Raw genomic sequence first — 12003 nt, 5'->3', positions numbered from 1 at the left:
TAAACTCATGATCCTCAGAACATGAGGAAAGCACATGCATGCCTATGGTTTCCTATACCAGGCAGTGAGAACTTGTCAAGTCAGGACCAATATTCATTTCAAGGTAGTTAAAAAGATTATCATAATGATATGTTGGTAATTTGAATTAATTGCATAGTGATCCATCACAGATTACACTAAGTGAAAGGGAATACAAAAATAAACACTGAGCTGGAACAGATTTTTAGGAGGAGCAGAGAATGACTAATCCAGAGGAAGCGGTAGACATGGGATTCCTAAATCCTAGTCTCTCACCATTTACCAAAAATATGAAGGAGGCTTAGAAATACATGGGCAAAAATAGTTATATTTATTGCTTTTCTTTGATCAAATGATTTCAAATTTGGAAACACCATTGAAGGGTCTTAAAAAGGGTTACTTTTCTTATCTGGAAATTATTTTAATGGCTTATAGTAATTTTATATTCCATTAAAATGTTTTATATAATTTATAACATTCAGTCTTAATTTCTTTAACTGAAAAAGGGTGGTAAACTTGATGATTTCTGATAGTTGTTCTTTCAACTCTACTGTTTTATGAGATTCTCTAACTACAAGTGATAGCTGTCCAGGAATAAGTGGTACCAGAAAAAGATCATTTAAAATGAATGTTATTAATATAGGAACCCAAAATTCATAGCACATTGGGAAATGTTTGATTGGAACGTTATCTTGAAAGATGATATCAAAGTTGCAAAATTTTATTCCAAAGTTGACAATATTTAAGTTTTGAATGCAACTTTGTATAAAATGTGTGAATGAGCAGAGCTTAAATCAAGCACTGATTATTAGGGGACAAGAATAATTTTTCTGTATTTTGTTCTGTAAAGAATGATACAATGTCCTTTCTTTCATGTTTGACTTTCACAGTGTGATAATCAAAAGGGTCACTTCAGTAAAAGTGTCTGAAGGCTTCATCAGCTTTCCCAAGAGCCTGTCTTTACCTTTGATATTTAAATCTTTCTCTTCTAAATGATGGAAAATAATTGCATATGTTAAAAAAATAGTGTTATATTCTAAAAAAAAAAATAAAAAAATAAAGTTAAAAAAATAAAACAAAATGACTAAAAAAAAAAAGAATTTCTTTTATAAACATTCTTGTCAATTTTCTATTAATTGTTTCTGTACTGGATCTTTAAGTGTGTGTGAATTTGTGTTCAGTTAGAGTCCTTTTCCTTCTCTCTTAGAGTGTTTCTGAAATCCTGCATTTCAGGCACAAGATTTGTTGGATTTGCAATTTCATTTTGCATTTGTTTTGCACTGTTGAAGCACAGAATTTACAAATATCCAATGTGGTATCACCCAACATAGATAATGGTTTCTAAGTCTGTGGAGAAGAGCTAATTTTATAAGGGGTCAATTATTAGTGAATATTTTTATTCTCCCAAGATATCCTGCCTTCTATTCTAGGATACACACCTAACAATTATATATTCTTTCATTCTTTTATCAAAATGAATTTATAGCCTTCTGCATGATTTTTTCTCCATTTTAGCAACACTAGTATTTCTCACTAAATATGGGTCAATATCATTATAGCAAAACTCTGATTTTGCATCTCCCCAGTGATTGAAATCTTCAACAAACTAGTGTTTACTTTCCAAAGCTTGTATTTAAAAGAAAGAGGCAAAAATACAAACTCATGTAATTAGTCTGAAAAAATTCAATGTTTAGATATGAACCAAGGTTGGTACAATTTCAGACCAAGGCCCTACGTATCCTTTATATTTTTTAATGTTTTATGTATTTATATATTTTTGAGAGAGAGAGAGAGAGGGAGAGAGAGAGAGAGGATATGCACAAGCAGGGGAAGGGCAGAGAGAGGGAGGACGACAGAGAATCCCAAGCAGGCTTCAGTCTCCCAGCCTAGCATAGAGCCCAATGCAGGGCTCGAACTCACAGCCATGAGATAATTGACTGAGCCAAAGTCAGATGCTTAACCAACTGAGCAACCCAGGCACCCTTGTATTCCTTAATAATAGGAAATGAGGCTCAGAATGCTGTTGAATTGCATGTGGTAAAGTACATGTCATTATAGAAATATTTTTAATATTTTTAATTTCTTTCTTTTTTTCTTTATTTATTTTTAAATTTAACTACAAATTAGTTAACATATGGTGTAATAATGATTTCAGGAACAGAATTTAGTGAGTCATCACTTCTTATAACACCCAGTGCTCATCCCCAAAAGTGTCGTCCTTAATGTCTCTTGCCCATTTACCCCATTCTCCGACCCAACACTTCTCCAGCAATCCTCAGTTGGTTCTTTGTATTTAAGAGTATCTTATGGTTTGCCTCCCTCTCTGTTTTTATATTATTTTTCTTTTATATTATTTTTGCACATTCCCTTATGTTCATCTGTTTTGTATCTTAAATTACACATATTAGTGAAATCATATGATATTGTCTTTCTCTGACTCATTTCACTTAGCATACTAAACTTTAGTTCCATCCATGTTGTTGTAAATAGCAAGATTTCATTCTTTTTGATCATCAAGTAATACTCCATTGTACACACACACACACACACACACACACACACACACACACACACTACATCTTTATCCATTCATCTGTCAATGGACATTTGAGCTTTTCCCATACTTTGGCTGTTGTTGAATAGTGCTGCTATAAACATTGGGGTGCATGAGCCCCTTTGGATCAGCACTCCTGTGTCTTTTGGATAAATACTTAGTAGTGTAATTGCTAGGTCATAGGGTAGTTCTATTTTTAATTTTTTGAGGAATCTTCATACTGGTTTCCAGGGTGGCTGTACCAGTCTGCATTCTTACCTGTAGTGCAAGAGGGTTCCCCTTTCTCCATATTCTCACCAACAACTATTGTTGCCTCAGTTGTTAATTTTAGCCATTCTGAAAGCTGTGGGGTGGTATTTCATCATTGTTTTGATTTGTATTTCCCCGATGATGAGTGACGTTGAGCATTTTTCATGTGTCTGTTAGCTATGTGGATGTCTTCTTTGGAAAAGTATCTATTCCTATCTTTTGACCTTTTCTTCACTGGATTATTTGTTTTTTGTTCTGTACATTGAGTTGATATTCTGTGACTTTGCTGAATTCATGGATCAGTTCTAGCAGTTTTTTAGTGGAGTCTTTTGGGTGTTCCACATAGAGCGTCACATCATCTACTAAGAGAAAATGTTTGATTTCCTCCTTGCTGATTTGGATCCCTTTTATTTCTTTGTGTTGTCTGATTGCTAAGACTTGGAAAGTTATCACTCTGCACTGTAAAAAGGACAGCCAGATATCAGCTCTTACAGAAGTGAACTAAGATGGAAAATTCTAACAAACTGTTTAAACTAATTTCTTAAAGAGGGTCTTTTTCATTGCCAGAGATCTTAAATAGCCCCTTGGTCAGTTATCTGGAAGCAATTCTTCACATAATTGATGAACTTGACTTCCATCCTGGAAGAGAACCACCTTTTTCCATAGTTGCTTGCATTTTTGCTTTAATATCTTCTATGGAACTAGGTCCTTTCAGTGTTTTGGGACTCTTTTCCTCTTTTTCGACAGATTCCTGACCTTTTTATCTTGATGTTGGTGGTTTTGAGTTTTTTCCATTCTGGTTTGATTTCTGCTCATTTTTGGTTGGAGAATCTCATATAGAATTCTTTACTGAAGGCTTTTCTTCAGCTCCTTCATCTTCAAAATCTTCAATATTATCATCGTTGTCACCATCATCATCTTCATCAGCAGCTAGCTCTACTTTTTTCTGTGGAACGCTGCTACCACTTCCAGGGGCAGAACGCTTTCCAGACACACTAAGGAGCTTCACATCCTCTTCCTCTTTATCTTCTGACTCTGCATCTTCCTCCCCAGCTACTAAGCAGTGTCTGCTAATATGCTCAGGCCCTGAACCACATTTCAATCATAAGACCACTGGTAGGGTTACTTCAAAGCCCTCAAGGAAAACCGTTGGCTGTAAAGACGTTTCAAAGTTGCCACTGTGACTTTAATTGGACTGCCTTCATAATTCATTTCTTCTGCTTCAACAATGTGCAATTTATCCTCTGCACCAGCGCCTAAACTAGCTGTTCTTAAAGATAACTGTTCATTTTCTTGATTATCCATCTTAAAGTGATAATCTTTGTCAGTTTTTAGTTCACAACCGAAAAGATAGTTCTGGGGCCTCATAGTTCCATGCCCATGGAATCTTTCATGGCGTGGTGGCATGCACTTAGGTGGGAGAGAAGGTGAATGGAGGGAAACGACTACTTTTCCACAGAACAGCCATGCAGGCTAGAAATATTTTTAAAGTAAAATATAGATTTACAAATAAAAGTCTATAATAAAGTAAAGGACAAAATTGTAGGACCATTTGCAATGAAATGGTCCAAACAGCTGAAATAAAAACTGCCACACTCCTTTGATCAGAATCACCCACATGAGGTTCCTTTCTAAAGCTGAAACAATTAAAAAACGGGTAGCAAAAGGTCTGTGCATCTAGTTATAACAGGACCAGGGGCAAGAATTCAGCTCACTGCTGGTACACCCTCTGAATTAAAAGTTATAATAGAAGATACTTTATAATTAAATAATTTGTCTAGAACAAGCAGAAAAGTTCATCTAAAGGTCAAACACCCAAGAATTGCCAACTCTAATGTGACATGTGAACTTTATCACACAGGGAGCTGGCCTTCTGACAAGACAAGCAACGGCAGCCGCATTACCCTCAGCACTTTCAGTCAGGATAGAGCCGAGTTTCTCCACCTTGGCACTGTTGATGGGATGGGGTAGAGACTCCCACTGTAGGCTGTGCTAGTGTTTTACAGTATCCCTCGTCTCTATGCACTAGATGCCAGTAACACAATCCCAACAACTGCCCTCAAAACTGTGACAACCAAGATGAATCCAGACACTGACAAATGTTGCCGGGGGATGAAATTGCCCTCCCCCCACCTCGAAAATGGCTGGGACTATAGCTCTTTCTTATGGGCAGTAGTCACCCTTTTACAGTGGCTCCTATAAGGGCTCCTGTATTGTATTTCAGTAGAGAATGTTTTAAATTTTGATCATTCTAGGATGTTTATGTTTCTACTCATCACTGTGTACCACCCTGAAGAACTCTGATCATTTTCCACCACTTGTACTGTTATTTACTAATACTCCTTGAAACTATTTTTCTCCCTTTGCACATATGTAGAACCATTCCAGACGCTTACGAACAGGGCAGTTGACTCACAGCATTTAGTAGATAACTCTGTACAGTAGAGCTTGGTTCTTGTAGGAATCCAGGTTGAGAAAGGTTAGATCTCATCTGAAACCTGGAAACCACCTGAGGCAGCCCCGTCTCCTTCACTCTGCCATGTAGTTGTCCTCTTAACCCTATTTTTCACCCTGACATCGCTTCTCAGCCTTTTGGCTAAGATCAAGTGCACCCTGACATCACATGAAGAGAGGCTCATGTGTAGATTTGCTAAGGAACATTCTGTCTACCTCTTATTTGCCTGACAGGAACCCCTTTCCCATCTTATTATCCCTTCTTCTAATTGAATGATTGATTGGTCGAGATATAACTGGTAAATAACACTGTATTAGTTTCAGACATATACCCTAAAGCTATTTTTAAAGCAAATAAAGTTACAGTAAGTAGACATACACTTATTTTAAGAGGAAGTATGTATTCTATTAGGAAGTGCTAGCTAGGTGGTATTGGCTACAGAAATCTCAGCACAGACTGTGGTCTGCTCTCTGGGAGATTAAAAAGTGTTAGAGGAGGGAAGGGGAGCCTGTGTGACTCAGTTAACTGTTCGACTCTTGATTTCAGCTCAGGTCATGATCTCACAGTTCATGCTCTCGACAGAGAGAGGGAGACACAGAATTTGAAGCAGAGTCCAGACTCTAAGCTGTCAGCACAGAGCCTAAAGTGGGGCTCGAACTCATGAGATTATGACCTGAGCTAAAGTCCAAGGATTAACTGACCCTCACCCATCTCTTTTTATTTAAAGTGCCAGTTCTCGGGGCACGTGGGTGGCTCAGTCGATTAAGCCTCCAACTTCGGCTCAGGTCATGATCTTGCAGTGTGTGGGTTTGAGCCCTGCATTGGGCTCTGTGCTGACAACTCAGAGTCTGGAGCTGCTTCTGATTCTGTGTCTCCCTCTCTCTCTCTCCCTCCCCGCTCATGCTCTGTCTCTCTGTCTCAAAAATAAATAAAACATTAAAAAAAATAAAAAATAAATAAAGTGCCAATTCTCAAAAACAAAGCCTGTTTTTCTTTGACCCTAAATCTTTGGGTCCGTTAGTAATCTTCCTTGAAAGTGAAACCCCTCTCTCTTCTGATAAAATGGTGTAGAATTCTAAATTATTACTATGTAGACAATACACAAGAATCCCCCTGATATTTCTAATTTCATTTCTTGGACTCAAGAGGTTTGTGAAGTTCAGCTAGCAGGGCTTGTATGATAGGTAGGCAAACATTCCATTTGATAAGGTTCACCATCTCTGACCAAAGCTGGCCATTCCTGAGAGGCAACGTTACCTTCGGTTTGCTTGGTGGAATGTTGTGATTTCCGCTTGGGATAGCCAAAGATACAGATCATCTAAAGACTTCTGTTGAAGCATTGGTTCAGATTTCTGGCAGTCACATACAAAATCCTGCATCAAGGACATCCATGTTCCTGGAGAGCATCTATCAGTTCTTGTGCTGTAGGGTAATAGGTGAATGAAATTAACAGACTGAAGGTGCTGTCCTTTGCTGGGTGCTGTGCCACACCCTTCTAGATTAATCTCCTAAAAATTCTATGAAATTCCTATTATTCCTTATAAAAGATGAGAAAAGATCACGGCTCAGGGGAGTTACAAAATTTCCCCAGGTTTTCATGGTTAGTAAATGATGGGTGTGAATCCAGATCTGATTCCAATGTGCATGTTATATCTCATCTGTAGATAACACCCCTGTGGTATGTGAACAGATCGACTGAAAATAGTAATATTCTGCATTTATGTCATTTTTTAGATCATTCAAAGTAACTTCACATCGTGTGCTTCACTATCCTCCATTTTGTAAGAAAACAAAGTTGTGACTCCAGAGACTGGTTTACTGTAGGGGCTTCACAGGTATTAATCTCACGTAGTGAATTTACTTTAGCCGTAGGGGCTGTCCTGAGGCAAACTTGTGTCCTCTGGTCCTCTCACACCAGAAGCTGCAGGGCAGGGCTGGAAGAGGTTCTATTTGGATAACCAAGTGCCATTTAGTACTGACTTATTCTTGAGCTGAGACGGGTCCAGATTTTCCACTCTCAAAATCCGTGAATGCCAAGTAAGAAACCTTAAGAACAGAGAAGCAAAGGGCACACAAATTTCATCAAACCTACACTGTAATTTTAGTCTGGTACCTTGGTTTCTCTTGGCGCTGGGCATGTGGGCCAGTGCACATGTGCACAGTTACTTTAAAACTACAGAAGATGATGGACTCTCAAATTCTGATTCAAAAATTTGATCTTGCTAAAAAGATTACATAAGGCTCTAATACCCATAACCTAGCCTGATGTTTTATTTTCTTTGCAAGAGTCTGGTTTTTTTCTTTTCTCACCAGCTATTTTACTTTACCAGGACACTCAGTAACTTGGTGATGACTTTGCATTCCTGCTTCATTTTTCTATTCCTCAACCCAGAGGAAAGGCATCTCATATTCCAGATTCTATATAAAACAAGTCACAAAAGAACAGGAGGGAGAGTACTGCCTCTAGGAGCCACAGGGAAGTTTTGTACTGAGAGAGGAGAGGTATCAGAAAACTCAACTTGTCAGTCAGTCTCCCTGAGTTCACTGGACTCTGTGCTTTGAGGCCACTTTTTCAATTCTCTAATTTCTTTCTGCTTTCAGTATCTAGTAAGTAGCTACAGAAAGCAAAAAAGAAAACTGTTTTCCTTCACTTAAAATGTACTTCTAGGTATGCCCTTTACTTTCTGAAGGCATAAATTTGGTATCCTAGACATCTGATTGTTCTCAGTGCACCGAGGAAACAGTTCTATTTGTATTTGATGGGGCTCTATTCACTTGGCTCTGTGCTCTGGTATGGGACTTGGTGCAGTAATTCTTCCAGGAGATCTTCCAGGAGGAGGTTCAGCTCAGCAGTCAAGGCTCTCTTAGGCATGCCAGCATATGTCATTGATTTTAGATACTCAGATCTGCCTTACTCTCTTCCCTATGGGTCTCTGTTAAACTATGAAGTGGACACTTTTCTACTCCCTTTCAGTTATTTTTCCCACTTGGATCCTCCTCTGTCTTTATATCGAACTTGTGTGATTACACCTGCAGAATGTAATAGATACTGGTATGGATTTATGAACCTCTCTCTTTTTTATTTTTTCAGGTGGGCCTCAGCCTCTATTTCCCAGATCTTCTGAGCTGAGCAGTAGGCAGGAATGTGACCGTGTTCTGGTCATTGAGGTCCCAGCTTCCAGGCCTTTCCCAGGCACATAATGACAGCTTCCAGGCCTTTCCCAGGCACATAATGACTATTTCTAACTGGCAGTGGGCTACTAAGAACTAGAGAAAAGGTTTACTGGAATAGTACCAGTGGTAAGAGAAAGAAGTCTCTGAGTTGGAATTTTGCAATAAATGGAATCTATGAACTTTAACACATGGTTTTGATGGCATATATTTGGCATAAGTTTTGGTAGGCTAAGTAATGTGCCTCCGCCAAGATGTCCACATCCTAATCCCCAGAACCTGCAAATCTGTTGCCTTAAATGGCAAAAGGGGCTTTGCAAATGGGATTAAGAATTTTGAGATTATCCTGGATTATCTGGGAGGACCCAATGTAATCAAGAGTCCTTAGAAGAGAGATACAGAGGGATACCTGACAACAGAAGAGGAACATCAGTGTAAGACTTAGCCAGTCATTGCTGTCTTTGAAGATGGAAGATGAGATCACTCTAGAAGTTGGAAAAGACAAGGAACAAATTTTCTACTAGAGCCTCCAGAAGGAATGCAGACCCACTCATACCTCGGTGTTACCCAGGGAAACTGGTTTCAGATTTCTGATCTCTAGCACTGTCAGATAATAAATTCATTCTGGTTTGTACTGCTAGATTAGTGGTAATTTGTTACAGCAGCAGATGGACAGTAATTCACAGGTCTTTGGATATTTTACCCTGGTTCTCTTTTTTATTCTCTTGTATGTTGCCATCTAAGCCACTTTGGGTAAATGACACTGTCCAGAATTCTGAAAAGGATCATAAGAGCAGCACCATTGGGGCCCTGCCTGGGAGCTAAGGATTTAGGAATCAGCCAGAGGTGATAAGTGCGCCTGTCTCTGTTTCCAGATGGGAATGAAGCATCTGGGACTTCTGGCTGCTGTGAGTTGTGGAAGGGGTCCTGGTAGATAATTCTGGAAAAGAACTCATCATTCATGGAGCCTCAGCCTCTGGTTTATTCCAGAATAGGGCTTATCACTTCTTCTCCCACAGTTTCTTCAGACAGCCCCACATTTATGATCTAATCACATTTCAGGTTCTTTTTAGCTGTTTTTGTTGTTGCTTTTCCCATTAAGTGATTAACACCTTTGGAAACATCCCTCTCCAGGGTTCCACCTCACACTGGTTTCAGCTGCGTTCTGTGGTTGGTTTCCCAAGCAAAGCAGCAGAAAGGTGGGCAGTCCAAAATGGGCAGGCTACTGTGTCATACCCAAGACTCAGAACACCTCCTGGAATGAAATAGCTGAAGTTCTAATCACATGGGTAATTGGGAACTGCAACCCCTTCCACATAAGCCCTCCATCTATCCTCTCTGATTGCCCATCATGCCTCAGTGCATCTCACTTTTCTGGAAACCATCTCCCGAGAAAAAGATAACCCAGAAGTGCTTTGTCTGGACAAATTCTATTGCTTCTAGCATCATCGGTCTTGGAAAGGTATTTTTTTAAAATGTTAATAACTTGGTTCATTTATATAAAAAGGTCAACATTAGAAAATGTCTTTCCCCCTGTGTCTCTTCTACACCGTAACATATTGTTCTCCCCTGGTAGCGTGCTCTCTGGGACCCCAATGCAGGGAATAAACGGGTATAGATTGAAATGACTACGGGAAAAGGCAAAAATTATTCTGAAACTGGGGCTGACTTTTTCTTCCAGGCTATTTTTTTGTTTGTTTAATAAAGCATCTAATGCAAGAAATTAAAAAATAATGATAGGACAATGTCAGTTTATTCTAGTGGATCAACAGAAGCCATAAATCTAAATTTAACCTTATATTTAATAAAACCCTCCACGTTCCCTGCATTAGAGTCCAGGAAACTGATTTGCTTCAGCCCAATTGCTTTTCCTGCACATCAAGTTAAATATTGTATCTAATCACCTGCTTTGGTGCCTTCCAAACACACATAACTTAAAACTTGCCTTAAAATTGGTCTAGGTGATAAATCTTATTAACCTTTTAATAGGAGTTATGTTGATTCTCCCTTTTTATACTTTATTCTTAATTATCTCTGCTACTTTGCAATTCATAACTTGGACCACCTAAAAAAGTACAAATCATTACTTCATGTAGTTTTGTTTTCACATCTTCAACAGGGCACACTTTAGCTTCAGAGAACGTCTACAGGCTGATTTTCATGCTTTGGCTCTATGCTTCTTCGTTCTTTGAAGTAAAAACAACAGGATAATGCTAAAAGCTTCTTGCAGTAAGTGTGAAAGAAGAGGGCAGGGATAGACATGCATGTGTGCCAGGGGAGGTGAAGGGCAGGGCTTTCAAGTGAGTTTCTACCAACAATTTTAAAATTATGAAACCAAACGTGCACAGTTCAGATTGTGCAGCCACAGTTTTTTACATCATCCAAACTTGGGAGGACAAATACCCACTCAGACTGGATATATACTACTTCTCGATTAGTAGTTATGGATTGCTGGAGACACCATTTCATATAGATCACATAAAATGTGAATTTCTGTATTAGAGAGAGTGTGTCATGACCAACCATATACATTTACTTTTTTTTTTTTAATAAGTCAAAATGATTTTGGTGGGGACAATTTCAAATGGCTCCACCTGAAAAGAGGGGAAAACTGAAACTTCTCTGCCAGCCTAGTAAATATTGATAGCGTTCTAGAAATCCCAGTGGTAGAGTCATGTCTCTGGACTTCATGTATCGAAAATGACATTAGCTGTGGTGGTGGGCTGGGCACACAAGAAGCAAAAGGTGTGGAAAATTAACCAGCTCTTGGTTAGCTTCTATTTTTTTGGACCAAATGAAAATTTCCCATGTTTCTTTCATCAATGTTTTGTTCATCAATCTGTAGCTATTCTTCATTTGAACAATGCTTAACTAAAGCCTATTGAGTCTCACCTTCTTCCAGATGTGATGGGTCCCAAGGCCACTGGTCTAATCCTTCTCTTACAACCCACCCCTCCAGAAGAATATGGCAACATATTTTTGAACTTTGGAGTAATAGAAAATCTTTGTGAAATAGTTAAATGATTCAGAAGGAAAACTTCCTTCATTATTTTGAGTTCCTGTGAGATAACCAGACCTTCTAGGTTCCCACCTGGTGGTGTATATATATATATATATACACACACATATATAAACACATATATCTTAAAAAATAGTTCACACTATATTTGCTATTCATTATTTTGTTTTAATCACAACAGTATATTGTAGACATTCTCATATTGCCATTTTAAGGATTTGCTATTATCATTATAAACACTGGGGGCCCCCAGGTGGCTCAGTTGGTTGAGCATCCAACTTAGGGTTAGGTCATGATCTCACAGTTCATGAATTTAAGCCCTGCGTCAGGCTCACTGCTGTCAACTCAGAGGCTGCATTGGATCCTCTGTCCCCTCCCTCACTCTGCCCCTACCCTACTTGTGCTCTCTCAAAAATAAATAAACATTAAAAAAAGAAACACTGAAGAATAATCTACTCCATTACTATACTATCATTGAATAAAGCCAGTCCCCTAAATAAGGAGATTTGGATTTATTCCAATTTTGTGTTGTTACAA

At 38.6% G+C, this 12003-nt stretch overlaps 1 pseudogene; it reads right to left on the bottom strand.

The window, feature by feature from the left end:
• Positions 1-3378: 3378 nt before the first annotated feature.
• On the bottom strand, positions 3379-4215 carry LOC115274281 (annotated as a pseudogene).
• Between the last annotated feature and the right edge of the window lie 7788 nt (positions 4216-12003).

This window comes from Suricata suricatta, chromosome 12, assembly GCF_006229205.1.
Source record: "Suricata suricatta isolate VVHF042 chromosome 12, meerkat_22Aug2017_6uvM2_HiC, whole genome shotgun sequence".
NCBI classification, from domain to species: Eukaryota; Metazoa; Chordata; class Mammalia; order Carnivora; family Herpestidae; genus Suricata; species Suricata suricatta.
The sequence above is the reverse complement of the archived record's forward strand: the minus strand, read 5'-3'. Positions and strand labels throughout refer to the sequence as shown.